Source organism: Equus przewalskii, chromosome 21 (assembly GCF_037783145.1).
Source record: "Equus przewalskii isolate Varuska chromosome 21, EquPr2, whole genome shotgun sequence".
NCBI lineage: Eukaryota > Metazoa > Chordata > Mammalia > Perissodactyla > Equidae > Equus > Equus przewalskii.
Window position 1 is genome coordinate 13235964 of NC_091851.1, and position 16796 is coordinate 13252759.

At 41.2% G+C, this 16796-nt stretch overlaps 1 protein-coding gene across 2 annotated transcripts in view; it reads right to left on the minus strand.

The window, feature by feature from the left end:
- Window positions 1–16796, minus strand: part of SLX4IP (SLX4 interacting protein) — a 185070-nt gene that overhangs the window by 42991 nt on the left and 125283 nt on the right. The window lies entirely within an intron of this gene.

Consider the following 16796-nt stretch of genomic DNA (forward strand, 5'->3'; position numbering starts at 1 on the left):
TCCAAAAAAATTGAAGAGATATTCAGAAAAATGTGAAGACAGGCTATATATCTGATGACATCGAGATTTTTTTTTTCCTCAATGGCAGTTCGATCATTAAAAAACCTTCTTATTGGGCTGTCCCAGTGGCGTAGTGGTTAAGTTCTCGCGTTCCACTTTGGTGGCCTGGGGTTCGAGGGTTCGGATCCTGGGTGCAGACATGTGCACCACATCTCAAGCCACGCTCTGGCAGGTGTCCCACATATAAAGTAGAGGAAGATGGGCATGGATGTTAGCTCACAGCTAATCTTCCCCAAAAAATAAAAATAAAAAAATAAATTTAAAAAACTTTCTTATCTTTTAGAGTTGTATATACTGAATCATTTGTGGTAAAGTAATATGATTTCCAGGATTTACTTTAAAATAATCTGGGGGCAGGGCAGGAATAAGCAGGTGGCGGTATAAATGAAATAACATTGGTCATATGTTAAAAATGTGATGCTAGGTGATGGGTAAGTGGGAGTTCATCGTATGATTCTATTATTGTATGTATTTGATATTTCTAGTAAGTCTAAAAATCAAGGTGAAGATTCTTTTGAAATAGGCTTAATTTTTAAAAAGAAACATTGTCATTTTATGAAAATATTCAAGAACCTTACAGATGCTGAATTTTTTCTTCTAAATATTTGTGTTAATATCATCCTTCTTCCAAAGTCTCAGAACATAAGTCACAATTAAAACTTGCTTTTCTTGGGCCGGCCCCCTAGCCGAGTGGGTAAGTTTGTGCGCTGCGCTTCGGCAGCCCAGGGTTTTGCCAGTTCAGATCCTAGGTGCGGACATGGCACCCCTCATCAAGCCACACTGAGGCGGCATCCCACATGCCACAACTAGAAGGACCCACAACTAAAAATACACAACCATGTACTGGGGGGCTTTGGAGAGAAAAAGGGAAAAAAACACACAAAAAAGCTTGTTTTTCTGGGTAATTTGACAACCTTGAAAATAAAATTTTATAAGGAATGCAAAAGCATTGTTTATGTTGTGAATTGTAACCATAATCTTTAGACTAATTTGTCTTAGTAGATAACAAAAGGAAACCTAAACAAAATGATCTTATTTAGGTAATTGTAAAGCTCTCGTCTTCCTTAAGCCTCAAGTGAGCACACTATTGTATTTATAACAGGAACAGTAACTTCGCCTTGAGATTCTTTAACTAGTGGCCCAAGTTCAAAATATAATTGATTATAGGTATAGGTATAGAGACAGATACATACATTGTGCAGACCGAAGCCACAGTATCAACCAGTTAAGTATGGAGTAAAAAGTGCACCATCCTTTAAAAATATAGCCTTGCAGTAAAAAGAGCACACCTCTAAAAGCTGAATCTGGGGAATCTGGTAGACTGAGATAACAGAGACTTTCAGCTAAAAACATAGTATCCAAGTAAAGAAAAAACAAGTTTAAATATGTAGCTGACTCAAAAGAAAGGGAAATATCAAGGAAATACCAAGAACGCAGAGAGAAGAATGGGAAACCAGTGGGCTGATGCTCTAATAGCTTAGGAGAAGCGTCAGGTCAGACTACACAGGAGGGAACTAAAGCTGTACCATCTGCATCCCAGTCCCCACACACTTCTGGGAGTAGACCTTGCTTCATCATTCCATGAAGACCCCACTCTCCTTCAACTTGTGTTTTCCTTTTGTTGAACACTGAGAATTCACCATTCCCTGAGGCTCTACAAACGCCACTCTTAATGTTTCATTATCCTGTATCTCCCAGCTTCCCCGATATCCATCCCACAAAACCACTTTTCTTCATCTTCTTTCTCTATTACCACCTTCCAAATGCAAACACTTTCCTGGTACCACTCAGCTCTCAGTCACTTAACTGAAGCTGAGGATGTTTCCAGTCAAGTTCTCCCTCCTTCAAACAGCAGCTTTCTCTCTTTGTTTTAGTAGAAGGTCCACATGACCTGAGGCCTTTCCACTTGGTGTTTGAAAATACTACACAATTTGCAGTGCTTTGGCGTCCTAGAGATCCCCGAGTGGTCCTGGAGCAGGCTGTGAGTTTTAAAGGAACGCCAACCTAAGCAAGGGCAGAAACACGTGGCATCTCCTCCTGCCTCACACACTGCTCTGTGCCCCTCTCTTTTCTCCCTGGCATTATGTTTCTCGCTGCTTTACTGTTTTTATCTTCATCTTTTCTCAGCGGCAGATCTCTCCGACCAAGTCTCCCACATGGAGGTTCTCCAAGAAGCTAAATATCACTTCTTCTCAGGGTTTTCCTCCACACCAGCCCCGCCCACACTCCTGTCATCACCTCCTCCCACTCAGCCGCGCCCTGGGGTCAGCTGCGAGGGCCTACTTTTCCCTATCTGCCTGCACCTAACCCTTCCATTCTGCTGATTTCCATCAAGAAGACCCCTTTCCATTGCATCGGAGCAAGTCTCACTTTTTCTCAGCTCTCTTCTCTCTTTGTAGCTTTTCTACAAAGACACTTTTCCGGGTTCAGGAAAAATTAAAGATTCCTTAGAAATGGCATTAAGATTAATGTTAACAAACTTGGGCTGCACCTCTTTGTATGGGGATTATATGTCAGTCATATAGCATAAATTGAATATCACATTAAACATCACACTGATGATGAGCTGTTACTGAGGGAGCAGGTTGGCAGCAAACTGGAGTATGTCCATATAAGCGAGGGCTTCTAAATAGGGATTTTACTCTTTCTGACTCTGAAAATGATCCTCAGCAGAGGACTTATGGGGACCAGTGTGAACAGGAAATTGTTAGATTTTTTTTTCACTTTGTCAAAAGCTGGGTGTTCCTCTAACAATAATAATCGACCCACAGTCATCTAACTCATGCTACTTGTGCACCGACTACATATAAATATTATGTGCAGCCCTGGATGGGCCAAGGAAACTACTCTGCTCCAGAGGGACTCAACTGAAGTCAGAGAGAGAGAGGGAGCGAGAGAGGGAGGGGTTAAGGGACGACAGTTACAAGAGAAGTGCTACAACAAAGGCAGGCATCAGGAAGTGTGGATGCAAGGAAAGGATGTGTCTAATTAAACAAGGGAGAGCAACAAACTAGAGCCCTAAGGAAGGGAAACATACAAGCAGAGTCAGGGGGATTCTGCTATGAGGCCTCAGAATGGGAGGGCACCTGTGTAAAACCACAGACAACTCCCATTGGCTCCTGGGAATCTGGCAGGGTAGATGAGGCTCAGAGTTCAGAATGCAGAGAAGGATAGGGAGGGATGGGGGATGAGGCTGGAGGGTTAAGCAAAGGAGGTCAGACTTTAACTCACAGTCAACTTTACAAACTAAAGTAAAGGATTTTGATGGGAGTTATTGAGACCCATTAGCATCCCCAGTCATCCCTTACAAACACCAATACTCACTCCAGCTTTTCCATTAATATGAAGACCTTGACTACAATGAGAATCACTTTTCTCTTTATTGATTTGGTTAAAATGGAATAATTAGAATATAAATTTGTCAAAGGGTTAATTTAATCTTAAATACCAGGAAAAATCTTTGGCATAATTAACAGTATTTCATTAATTCATTAAAAATAAGGTATTTATAACAATTTAAAATGATGTTTACAGTGACTAGGTTAAAAGAGACTCTTGATCCTGACAAGTAAAATGCCAGCTTTAACCCTGCTGGGAAGAAAATAAAATAGTTCTGTTAAAAAGAATGGGAGGAGGATTTAAAATTTATTACGAAGCTACTAGTACTAGCATAAGGACAGACATGCAGAAATAGAATTGAGGGTCCAGAAATAAACCCTCACATTTACTGTCAATTGATTTTGACAAGGGTGCTAAGACAATTACATGGGGTAGAATGGTCTTTTCACAAAGAGTACTGGGACAACTGGACATCCACATGCAAAAAAATGAAGTTGGACCCCTATCTCACACCATATACAAAATTAACTCAAAATAGATCAAAGATCTAAATGTAAGAGCCAAAACTATAAAAGTCTTAGGGAAAAAACATAGGTGTAAATCTTTGTGGCCTTGGATTAGGCAATGGTTTCGTAGATATGCCATGAAAAACACACGCAACAAAAGGAAAAATATAAACTGGACATCATCAAAATTAAAACCTTTTGTGTTTCAAAGGATCCCATCAAGAAAGGGAAAAAACAATCAATCCATAGAAGAGAAGAAAAATTTTGCAAATCATCTATCTGGTAAGGGACATGTATCCAAACTACATAAAGAGCTTCTACAACGAAATAATAAAAAGACAACTCAATTAAAACATGGGCAAAGGATTTGAATAGATATTTCTCCAAAGAATATATACAAATGGCCAATAAGTACTTGAATAGATGGTAAACATCATTAGCCACCAGGGAAATGGAAATCAAAACCACAATGAGATACCACTTCATGCTCACTAGGATGGCTATCTCCAAAATGACATATAATAACAAGTGTGGCCAAGGATGTGGAGAAAATGGAACCCCCATACACTTCTGGTGAGATATAAAATGGTGCAGCCACTTTGGAAAATAGTCTGAAAGTTCCTCAATATGTTAAACATTGAGGTACAAAATTACCCAGAAATTCCATTCTTAGGTATATACTCATGAGAAATTAAAACATATATCCAACCAAAAATCTGTACAAATGTTCACAGGAGCATTATACATAATAGCCAAATAGTGGAAACAACCCTAATGTCCATCAACCGATGAACAAAACATGATATATCCATACAATAGAATATTATTTGGCAATAAAAAGAAATGAAGTACTACAATAAATGCTGCGGCATGAATGAACCTTGAAAACATTATGCTAAATGAAAGAAGCCAGTTACAAAGAATAACATACTGCATGATTCCGTTTATATGAAATGTCCAGAATAGGCAAATCGATAGAGACAGAACATAAATTGGTGGTTGCCTCCAGCTGGGGGTGGGAAGGGTGTTGGGGGAAAATGAAGAGTAACTGCTAATGGGTACAGGATTTCTTTAGAGAGTGATGAAAACCTTCTAAAATTGATTCTGGTGATGCTTGCACAATTTTGTGAATATTAAAAAACCACTGAATTGTATACTTTAAATGAGTGTATTGTATGTTATGTGAATTACATCTCAATAAAGCTACTAGTAAAAAAAAAAGAACGGGATGAAATATTTGTCAGCTAAATGGATGAGAACTGTCAGTGTTCCTCATTCTTCTTTTTTTTTGAGGAAGACTGGCCCTGAGTTAACATCTGTGCCCATCTTCCTCTACTTTATATGTGGGACGCATGCCACAGCATGGTGGTGCACAGATCTGTGCCAGGGATCCAAACAGGTGAACCCCGGGCTGCCGAAGCTGAACTTAACTGCTTGAACTTAACTGCTACACCACTGGGGAGACACCAGGGGTTCCTCAATCTTAAATCCATAAATCAAATACGAAGAACAATGCTTTCCTCTAACTGAAAATGTCGAAGACTTAAAATGGGATATATGATGGGTCAATCACGCTGGTAAACTCCAAGAGGCTACACAGAAACAATGTTCCCCATCATTTTACCGGAATGGCAAATGCTTCTATGGGCATTTGATATGTGAAGTCTATAATTTTCCAACAGTAGGCCTCCTAGTCCTGCTGTTATCCTAATTAAATTGCATTGGTGTCTTCTGGCCCATTAGAAAACCATATACTACTACATGACCCCAAAGTTTATTCAGCCTAATTTTTACTTTTCTGAAAGGCTAGAGAAAAAAGATTTAATAAGCTAGAAATAGAAAAAAGAAGTATGAAAAAGCCTCTTCATAAGAGGACTATTTATAAACTCTGTATACCTTTGTTATTAAAAAGTGAGGATTTTACTAAAATAAGGGTAAACTTACACAATGCAAAAATCTTACAGTCTTCCAGAAGTTCACATTACCTTGAAAGGAAACCCAGAAGCTCTTTTATTTTCAAACATATTTTATAAAGAAAGATTTTCTAAGTGTTTCAAAAATGTTTTCTATTTAAGAAAAACCTTTACAAGTCATTCTTATAAATAATGCGAATTTCTTTTCCCCCCAGGGAATAATTTCTCCTTCAGTGTTTCTAAGAATATACAGGGTTAAAACCGTGTAAAATAGATTTTCTCACAGTTGGGGGAGAGCAAAACACCACAAATAGGAAACCAGACAGCTCGGGGGTCAAAACACTACACTTCCAGGTCAGACTTCTGGTTGCAATTAAGTAAAATTCCTGCAAATATTTGTAAGGAAATCATATTTTTGGTGTCTCCTTTCAGGCCTTGTAACTTTTTATTTTCTTTAGCAGCAACTTATATTTCTGGGTGTATACATATCCATATTATTCATTAAAGACATACAAAAACATAAAAACATACACATTTATGTGCACATACACACTAACCTATAACCCCAGAATTGTAATTTGATCTTGGCCTCAAAGTTAAAACTAGCTTCTCTTGTGGGCATTCATTTTTTTATGTTTGAGATTATGGAGAGCTGGTTTTGTTTTTGCTTAATACAGACATGGGTAATTTTCTCAAGATATTTCACAAAATAGGTTAAGCCAAGTTTCCCATCAGGTTACATGGGTTCATGATCAAATAGTTAAAAGAAATTTGAATCCGATTGGAGTTTAGGCTCTACGTAATAACAGCACTGTGGTAGAACAACAAATATCAACAAGCTCCACAAATTAAGTGTACCTGAGCAGTTATCAAATACGCCTCCAGTCAACCCCGTGGGAACAGCCCGGGGGCTCGCAGTGCTTCCCAAAGACTCACCTCACTCAGAAATCTGTGGTGGATCCATCTAGAGACAATATTAATGTCTACTGTGCCAAAGGGAGCAGATACTCCCGGCCCAGTTTATAGAAGTTATTACAAGGAATATAAAATTGTTTTGATGATAAAGTATTGAAGTGATAAACTGAAAATAGTAATTACAAAAAGCATAATTTTAGATTCTCCACTTTTATTCTAAATAATTAGAATAATTCGGGTGCCATGTCAGGGAATTTGTAAATGAAGGCTCTCTGGTTTTTAATCATCATTTGGGTTGTAGTCCCCCAAATTCCCAAGATATTCAGTTAGCAAATCTCAGTCTCAAAGTGTTAAACCACAGTGTGTTGTCCTACACTAGGGCCTTTTCCATCGTCCTCTGTACCCTTCAGAATCAAAGGGTTCTTACAGATCCTTAATCTGGTAGATAACTACTACCTATTTATTTTCTCTGTCAAGCTTCCTGATGGTTATTAATATTGTGATGTGAAACTCAATTACTATGAATTTAAAAATCTTGGCACTGTGATGGGAGGGCCTGACCAAATGAAAAGAATTTAAAGGGAAAAGACAAGCTGGTAAATGCTATAGGCACTTCCCAGACATTGGAAGGCTACTGCTATAGCGTCAGGGACATAAAACTCCTGAGAAACGAACAGCACATGCCAAGGTAAACAGTTTCCACTACACCTTGTCATCCCACACGTTAAAAATTATATGCAACTCCTATGAGAAAAGGCCACTGCTTTATGAGTAGGGGTAAAATAGAGCTTTCCTCATTAATATTGTCAAACACAGGAGAGGTTGCCACTTTTTAAGACTTCATCCAGGATGTGCCAAAGAAGTACAGCCTTGTAGGGGTCTCACTGTCTCCTTGTGCCCCTCGCCCCTCACCCCAACACATACACATGCTATGTGGCAGCCAAATCATTGATACAATATAAAGCCAGTGCCCCAGGGACCACATTCTTAACATGCTGGGATAAACCACAATTTGCAGTGGGTGAACCAAGAGAACTACAGGCATTCCATCCGGTTGTCACCAAATATTGTGACAAAACAAACAGATCACCAAAAGAAAAGTTTTTATCTCACCCCTATTATCAATTTGAAGGCAGGTGACTTTCTCTCCCATGACTTCTCCTCCCATTCCTAGCAGGGTAGGAGTGCCAACCCGTTCTACCAGACCACCAAATGGGATTTATCTTTGGAACATCTAGTAATAAATTGTCAGTCTTCATATAGCTGGTAAACAGGCAGGGCTCTCAGCCAAATGGGACAACTCCTTAAAAAAGCTCTTGGCAACCACCATTTGATGACAAAGATCCTTCTAGAACCCAAGAGTCCCAGGGGATTTAGTAAAGTTGTTTTGAACTCCCCAGTTCCAAAATATGCAGAAATTTGGGAGCAGTAAGTCCAGATGTAAATGTGAACAAGCAGATACAAAAGTAACTCTGAAGTTGCATTGCCATAAAAGCTCAACAGAACTGGCATTGTAATTTGAAACTAAGCCAAGGCAATAGAGACTGTTTGAGGAGGGAAAGACCCATCTTTCTGATGTGCGGGGTAGATCAGGGGAGTAGGGCAGGGTGGAGGAGGAAGCAGTTTAGTCACAGACCAGGAGGGTCAGTCTTAATAAGGTTTTCACTCACATCGAAATGGTCTTCTAAGTGGTTCAAACTGAAGTTCAACAACCTCTTAGCATGGTGAGCAGAATCCTAACCTTTTCTGAAACTTTGTACATCAGGGTTTTCGGTGTTTTAATTTCTTGTAAAATTCAGAAGTGAACAAAAGATCAGGCATTGCAATTCTGGCAATGTCCATAATAGGTGGAAACATTACCCTGAAAGATTTAGGGATTTTGTCTTCTTTCCATTTATTGCAATAAATAGTTGGTAGAGTCTCCCCAGTTTTTGAGAATGCAAAGCATCTTGTGCTGTCATTGCTGCTTTAGCACACTTTTGGTAAATAGTATAAGACTTTACATTTTACAAATTGCCCATTCCTGGAAAAATAATCTTTGCTGAAACTGTGGCACATTCACCAGAGGGCTCATAGACATTTGCTTTCATTATTGCCCTTTTAAGCTTCTCATGTGCGGATGAAAGCCTAGAAAATGTTTTGATTGAGTACATTATGGGAAGAAATGTAAATAATAACCAAAGCTATTTAAACACGTGTAAAAAGAAAACACATGTTTCCACTGAGCCCTAGGACAGATCTAGAGAAATCCATTTCCATTTGTAAAGGGCTGTGAATAGAAAAAAACAAGTCTAAATATTAAGAATATTTACCAGAACAGCAGATAATTGAAAATGTGTTGTGCCATTTATAAAACCACACGAGTGCCCAGTTCCCCCTCAGTTGTCCGTGTCTGATTGGGAACATTAGAGAACTCTCTCCATCAGTGTGTCTGTGCCTGCAGAACAGCTCCATTCCTACAGCTGGGGTGCAGGACAGGAGCAAATGCCACCTCCCCATGGGAAGAGCTGCCACAAGTCAAAAGTGACAGCTGAAGTTAGTGGGACTTGCCAAGGACCTATATTTTGTCAGGGTTCACAGTTGTTAGACATACAGTAATGTTCATTGTTGTTAATGTGTAAGAAAAGGATATTAATGTTTATGGATGGCGTTTCAGAGCAAGTTTTCACTGTCCTATCTGAAAATGCCTGATGGTTTATAAGGAGGAAGGGCTGGGCTCAAAGGGAAAAGTGTTTCACTTCCAAAATTTATTTTAAATAGGAAAAGGCCCTGTTTTCAATGGGCTGGGAAAATAAATACAAACCAAAACAAACAGCACACATACAAATCTGCCCTCATGGGGATGCTGGGGAGAAGGGCTCACAATCAGGCCTGTGTCTGAAGAGCAAAGAGAAAGCTTTCTTTGGCAGGTACCACGCATCGGGCGTTGGGAAAAGGAGAACATTTCTCAGACAGAGGGAAGAATAGGAAGAACTTGCTTGTTTTGGCGATTCTCGTCTTTTTCTTTTTCTCCTCTTGTTGTGTGAACACCCACTGATTTCCTAACATGGTGGTAATGCGCCCCACCGCAGAATGCTGCGTGGGTGTCGACAAAGAGAGAGGAAGCCTGCTAACTCAGCCCCGACATTCGCCGAAGATGCCTGGGATGCCACAGAAGAATGAGCAGACGGCTACACGCTTTGGCCGGAGATTTAAGCTAAGATTTTAGAGGAGTGCTCAGCTTAGAAGAAAAGCCAAAAAAAAAAAAAGCCACTGCAGACAGAAACCACAGTACCCAGGAAAATTTAATTTATTTTATGGCATTTTCCAAAGGACTGGGCTTCTTAGATGTTAATTGCAAAACAAAGGTTGTAAGAATGGAATAAAAGGCAGTAAAAAAAAAAAAATTTACTGCTTCACAAACACAAAAATGTAGTAAACCCCTAATATTTAGACAATACATTGAGGTAAGTGCGCGCCCTGGAAGATGAGCTCTGTTTTGGAGTCTATTTCTCTCTGTCCATCTTGTGATCAGACAGTAGGGGATATAAAATCTAAAACAAAGATACCCACGTGGTAGTTCAAGCAGCACACTGCTCCTGGCTTCCACATGGTTAAAGACAGCTTTGTTTTCACGATTAAAGAAAAATTTTATTAAAAGAAAACACACACACACACCCCATTCTCCCTAACAGGGATACTTTAGTAATGAAGACAAGCCAGACATCAGACAGCACATTTTCATGCCGCCTCTGACACTTACGATCTATGCGACCTTGGACAAGTTGCTTGAACGCTGAGTCTGGTTCTTCAGAACAAGAGTTAAGAATGCTGGCTAGAAAGGGCTGCCCCAAGGATCTGCCACGGGTATGTGGAAGACCCAGCACAGTGCTGACACCTAGCAGGTTGAAACTCAGTAACAGGTAACTAGTAGGGATAGTAATGCTAAAGGCCACATGGATGGGGTAAGGCTGGAAGGAATGAATTTGCAGTCCCTAGCTGCAGAAGAGTCAGAAGATACTGCAGCTAATCTTACCCTGGGGTAGAATGTGGTTTTGACTTTCTGAAGACAAAATGAGAAAAACTATTTAATAATTTGTAACTCACAGACCATGTTCCCCTCTGCCTTTTATTAGAGGAGCAAGAGATGTTGCAATGGAAGCATGCTGCAAACCCCTGGCAAATAAATGTGACCAGTGAGTAGAAACTACAATTTATTCTTTTATTCCTTCCAACGCTTGGCTCCTTCTGAGTGACAGAAGAGGACAAGACCCTCATCCTCTGGAAAGCAGGGAACAATGAGTGTTCCTACTGTCCAGGGTGGACTGAGCACATGGGAAGGGGAGGGGCAGCTCCCTGAGAGAAGATGCACGGAATCGGATAAGGCTCCTCAGGGGAAGTGACACCCAAGCATAGGTTGGCAGGGTGATAAGGAGCTGGCGCAGCAGACTGGAAGAAGAGAGTTTCAGGGAGAGGAAGAAGCATGTGCAAAGGCCCTGAGGCAAAAAAGCATAATGTTCTGGAGCCTGTCAGTTAGGCTATAGTGACAAGCTGATAAATGATCACGGAAGCTCTCCCAAGATTGCCTGGTGAAAGCCATCTGAGACCAATGACTCTGCTCCCTCTAGGGAAGAGGGGTTCCTCCTGAACTTGGCTTCCCACAGGTCCAGCTGCAGGGCTGCCAAAGTCTCCAGGTACTAGGCAAGTGACTTGCCCAGCATTCTCCTGAACAGCCAGGCTGTTTAGTACCTGAACCTGGAACTAAAATTTTTGTTACCCCCATCTCCACAGGATCATTTTCATACTTGCTCAATGGACAGGGTGATCAGTGGGAGAACTGGGGTCCCTCTGCTGGAATATAGCTACAAGGTACATTGAGCTGTACCCTAGCCAAGCACATCTAACTACAGGATGCCAAGAGAGCAGAGAATCTATGTGCATGCTGATCTGTGTGAGAATGCCAGCCTGTGCCAAGTGATTGCCCCGTGTTCCCTAGAACCCTCTGCACAATGGTGGGGGCCCAGCATAGGGAGGACACTGCTACCAGGGCTGTTTCTAAGTGAACAGCCATGTTAGAGGTGAGGGACACCCCTCAGGGAGTGAGAGCTAGTTGCTGGGAGGGCTAATGACCAGGACAGACATAGTGTCTGTAAACCACCAAAGCCCAAGAGTGGGTGGGTCACCTGGTGACAAGGAGGCCTGAAATTTGCAGTCAACTAAAGCCTATGCCTAGGCAAATCACTTGGTCTCCAGAGGGCCATGTCCCAGTGGTAACCTTAGTAGGAACCTTGTGAGTGGCTCAATCCACAGACATTTTTGACTTACTGGTGAATTGATACGTCTGTAACTCCAAATAAAATGGAGAATATTCTTAGGCTCTACCTAAACTCTATGTTATGGGCTGAACTGTGTCTCTCCAAAATCCCTACATTGAAGTCCTAACCCCCAGGACATCAAAATTTAACTGTATATGGATATAAGATCTTTAAAGAGATAATTAAATTAAAATGAGGTCGCTAGGGTGGGGTCTAATCCAATATGAGGGGTATCCACATAAGAGGAAGAAATCAGGACAGAGACATACAGAAAGGGAAAACCATGTGAAGACAGAGAGAGAAGAAGGCCATCTATAAGCCAAAGAGAGAGGCCTAGAAGAAACCAACCCTTGATCTCAGACTTCCAGCCTCCAGAACTGGGAGAAAACAAACTTCTGTTGTTTAAGCTGTCCAGTCTGTGGTATTTTGTTATGGCAGCCCTAGCAAACTAATACACTGTATAACAGAAAAAAAACTAGGTCTGGTGACCAGGGGCCTGACTTGGCTACCTTGAAGCAGGGTCATAGGCTCTCATCCAGTCCCCAGGTTTGAGTCAATTCTCAGACCGATATCTCCTTCAATGGAGAGAGAGCCAGCCATCTCAAGTAAGGACTCTTCAATAATATTGCAAGCACATTCTGTAAATATTCCATTTGGGACCTGCAGCTGTTTATTAGGATATCTACACAATGAGAAAAGGGAAATACCCAAAACTTTTGAGGATGATTTGACATTGGCTCTGAGATAATGCTAGTTCTTGGGGTTCCTGATTGCCACTGTGACCCATCAGAGGGTGGTAAGTAGAAACTTGGCTTCAATTTATCTCACAAAGGGCCCAGCAGGTTTGTGAAAATCTGTAGTCGCCTTCTCAGTTGTTGAGTATATAACTGGGACAGATTTACTCTGCAACTGACAGAATCCATACTTGGACTCCACGGCTCATGGAGTGAGTGCTCTTATGGTAATGAAAGGCCAGAAGGAAGTCTCTGGAGTTCCTCCTCTCCATCAAAACCATAAACCAAAAAAGCAATATTGAGCCCTAGGAGATCAAAGAGACTATGCCACCATCAAAAACTTGAAATATTCAAGAGTATTTTTTCATATAATTCTCGTATTTAATTTGTCTCTTTGGCCTAAGTAGAAGACAAATGGGTCTTGGAGAATGACAGTGGATTAATGTAGGTTTAATCAGGCAGGGATCTTCTGGAGGTGGTCTGGAGCACTGTAGCACCTAGCATCAGCAGTACAGAGTAATAAAATGTGGCGTTTCTATCCCAGTGAGCAGACAACATAGAAGCATATCCAGTGCTAAAAGTTAATGAAAACTATGGCAACCTCATAAAGACAGGCCCATTGATGGCTCAGTCTCTCAGTGACAACGGTTTGGATCACTTTGCCAGGTAAAGAATCCTGATCACCTGTGTTACTGGCTAAGGACAAAGGGAATACATAATAAATATTAGAGGAGGGAAGATATAAACACCAGCTATTTATTTCATTAACTGGTTACCAAAGTCAGAATGATAGCATCTTCCTATAGTGTCTTCCTTGCTGTATCATGTATATATTCATGTATTAATTAAGTTTTTTGGCTTTCTGCTTCCTTACTATTTTATTCAAGGTATGTTAGTAATAGTTAACTTTATAATTTAGTCAGCAAGTTAACAAATACCAACTGTGACTGAAATACAGGAGGAATACACATCACTCAGAAATCCTGGACTTGGAGCTAGGACTTGAGACTTTGAGTTATCTCTCGTGGAGGAGATGCTGAGCACATTCCGTTGCAGTTGAGAGAGTTGTGTAGTTGGCACTAGCTTGTTATTGTTTGGAAGTTTATGGAAGAGGAAAACTTCAGTGGATATTGGTAACGTGTCCACTCACGCCAAATTTTTGACCATCCTCTCTGTGTTTTGGTAACTTCCCTTATTTTATAAGTCCCACTTTCCCAAGGTAAAAGCCAAACATTTTGCATCCCCGGGCTCACATGCAACTAGGGTATGGTCATGGGATCTAGTTTTGCCTTGCAGCAGGCTCAGAAGGAACAGCCCAGGGCTATAGCCACATGCTGGACAGTCAATCTTCTGCAGGCTGGGACAGAAGCTGATACCTGGGCTTGGGCATCACAGATGGCAGCTGAAATGGCACACATACCAAAGCTGTCCCTGTCTTGTGACTGAGGTTATGCTGTCTGTATAGCTTCAGAATGGGGCCGTCTGGTCCTCCCACGGGTGGATCCTATGAGCTACCTAATACCTTTAATCAATTTCTTCTCAGCTGAAGAGCCAGACCCTCTGGCTAGTCTCAAGCAGAAACAAAATTAAATAAAGGATATTAGGCAAGTAAGGATCTTGACCACAAAAGGTTTTGCACTGGAGACTATCGCATTTTTGTTTTCAAAAGGTCACTTTGGCAGGAGAGGTGTGGATGAATTGGAAGGAAAATCAGGAGGCCACAGCAGGAATTCAAGAGCTGACTAAGAAGTGCCATGACCAAGGGAGTGAGAATGGGAAAAAGGGAAAAAATTAAGGAGAAAAAGGCAAACAACCCAATACAAAGATGGGCAAGGGCTATAAATATGCAGTTCAGTCAATAAACACATAAAAACAGAAAGATAAGTAAAAATCAAAGCACACGGGATCTTTTTTGAATTTTGGCCTGTCAGAGTGGCAGAAATTAAAAATACTAGTAACACCCAATATTGGCAAGATTAAGAGGAAAAACATTAATGAGGTAGAATTGACAGGAATTGACAGTGAAGTCTTTTAAAAAAGTTTCTTGTAACATGAACTTTTACTGAATCTGTTGAATTAACGTTTTAGGTGACCTAAAAAAGATGAGGCTCCTGGCAAATGCCTGTGCTATGCCGTTCACTGATTGAGTCTGTGAACACTCTTTGTATGCCTTTATATTATATGATTAAGGAAATGGCCTCAAAGCCATTTATGCTATTCTTTTATAAAGAAAACTCAGAGCATGAAAACTATTAATTTTATTAGAGTAATCAGCAAAGTTACCAGCCTAGAGTCTCCAGCTCACCCAGCATCATGTATTAGGCAACCATATCATGGTGACACACATTACTCACACAGATCTGGAAAGGGAAAAAGGTAAGAACTTCATGCAAATGAGAGAAGATATCCAATTTACACAAAAGCATAGCAACCTTCGTTCGTCCAAACCACCAATACAGAGACAGCAATTCTTTCTGTTTTCAGGGAACATGAGACACAGAACTGAATACTGAGGAGGAAATGGGCAAGGCCTTACAGTTAGCGGCTTGAAACTGCTTTAGAAAAGGGCTTTAAGTAAGATTATGGGAACAGCTGAGAACAGGCAGTTAGATAAGTGTCTACTGGGATGTCTTTGGCTCCAAGGAAAGAGTGAAAGCATATATCCAGTTTCCATTTTCAATGCTGCTGCTCATAAACAATAGAAGGTGGCGGTATATCATTGCGTGTGTGCACTCCGTCCCTGCGGGTGTGCACAGCCTAGAAGATAATGAACCTTGATCATCTGTGAAAGGCAACCTTGTGGTAGAGATGGATGAACAGTGCTCTTACCTTTAGGAAATTAACAGTTTAGCATGAGGTTAAGCACTTACAACCAGAAGCAGTCATCTGTTTATGCTCTGGAGTTAAGCAGCAAGGTAATTTGGAGAAGAAAAGATGCTCTGGAGGTGGCAAAAAAATCAATCTTTACCAGTAAAGGGGAGAGAGAAAGGTAGGTAAACTGATTATAACACAATGTGACATGTTATAAAAGTGTTAAATGCCAGAAGAGGGGAAACTGAGGAAGACTTTGGGGAAGTAATATTTGAGTTGGGTCTTAAAAGTGAAAAAGGAGTTTTCCAGACAAAAGAGAAACCTGTAAATGTAAACGTACGGAGGTATAAAGAATGCAAGTTTGCAGGAAGTAGGAAGTGAGAAGCAGGAGGAGACAAGCAGGATAGGTAAGTCATGGCAGGCCTTGACCTTACCAGGAAGAGGAAAGATACAGCCACGCATGTAATTTTTCACCTGTACAAACATTTATTAAGTACCTACTGCAAGCCAGGAAATGTGCTCCATGCTGGAGATACGATAGATAATAAAAGAGGCAGCATCTGTCTTCAGTGGCTTACACGTTTGTGGAGAGACAGACATTAATCGAACAGTGTAAACAAAAGTGCAGGATGCTCGTGGGCCTGTAAGAAGGGGACCTATCGACAGGATAAGCTTCTCTGATGAGTGGACTTTGAGCAGAGAGTTGGAGGAGGCAGAGAGGAAGGGGAGGACTGGCACACCAACATGGGCCGAGGCCCCAAGATGAGCAGAGGAGCAGAGCTTTGAAGTAGGAATCAAGTCTCCTGTGGCTGGAGCAAGACAGAAGGAAAAAGTGGTACAAGATGAGGCTGGGGAGGCAGCTACCTCAGAGATCCTGGCCTTCTTCCTGGGAGCCCTGGGGAAATCCTGGAGGGCTTTATGCAGAAGCACACAAGATCAGACCTGCGATTTTAAGGGATTACACCAACTGAAGTGTTGACAGCAGGTGGGGCATCGGCCACAGCAGATGCAAGGAAGCCAGCTAGGGAGTTAATGCTGGTGTCCAGGTGAGGCAGGAGCATGGACTGGTTAGTGGCAGCAGAGTAGGGACTGGCTAACGTGTGGACATCAAAAGACATGCTCAGTTAAAGGTTAACTGTTACCAGAAGTAGGAAGGAGAGGGAAGATGGTGCTTTCATACCAACTTTACTTTCAAAGAGGGATACTGGCACAGCTGTTTTCCTA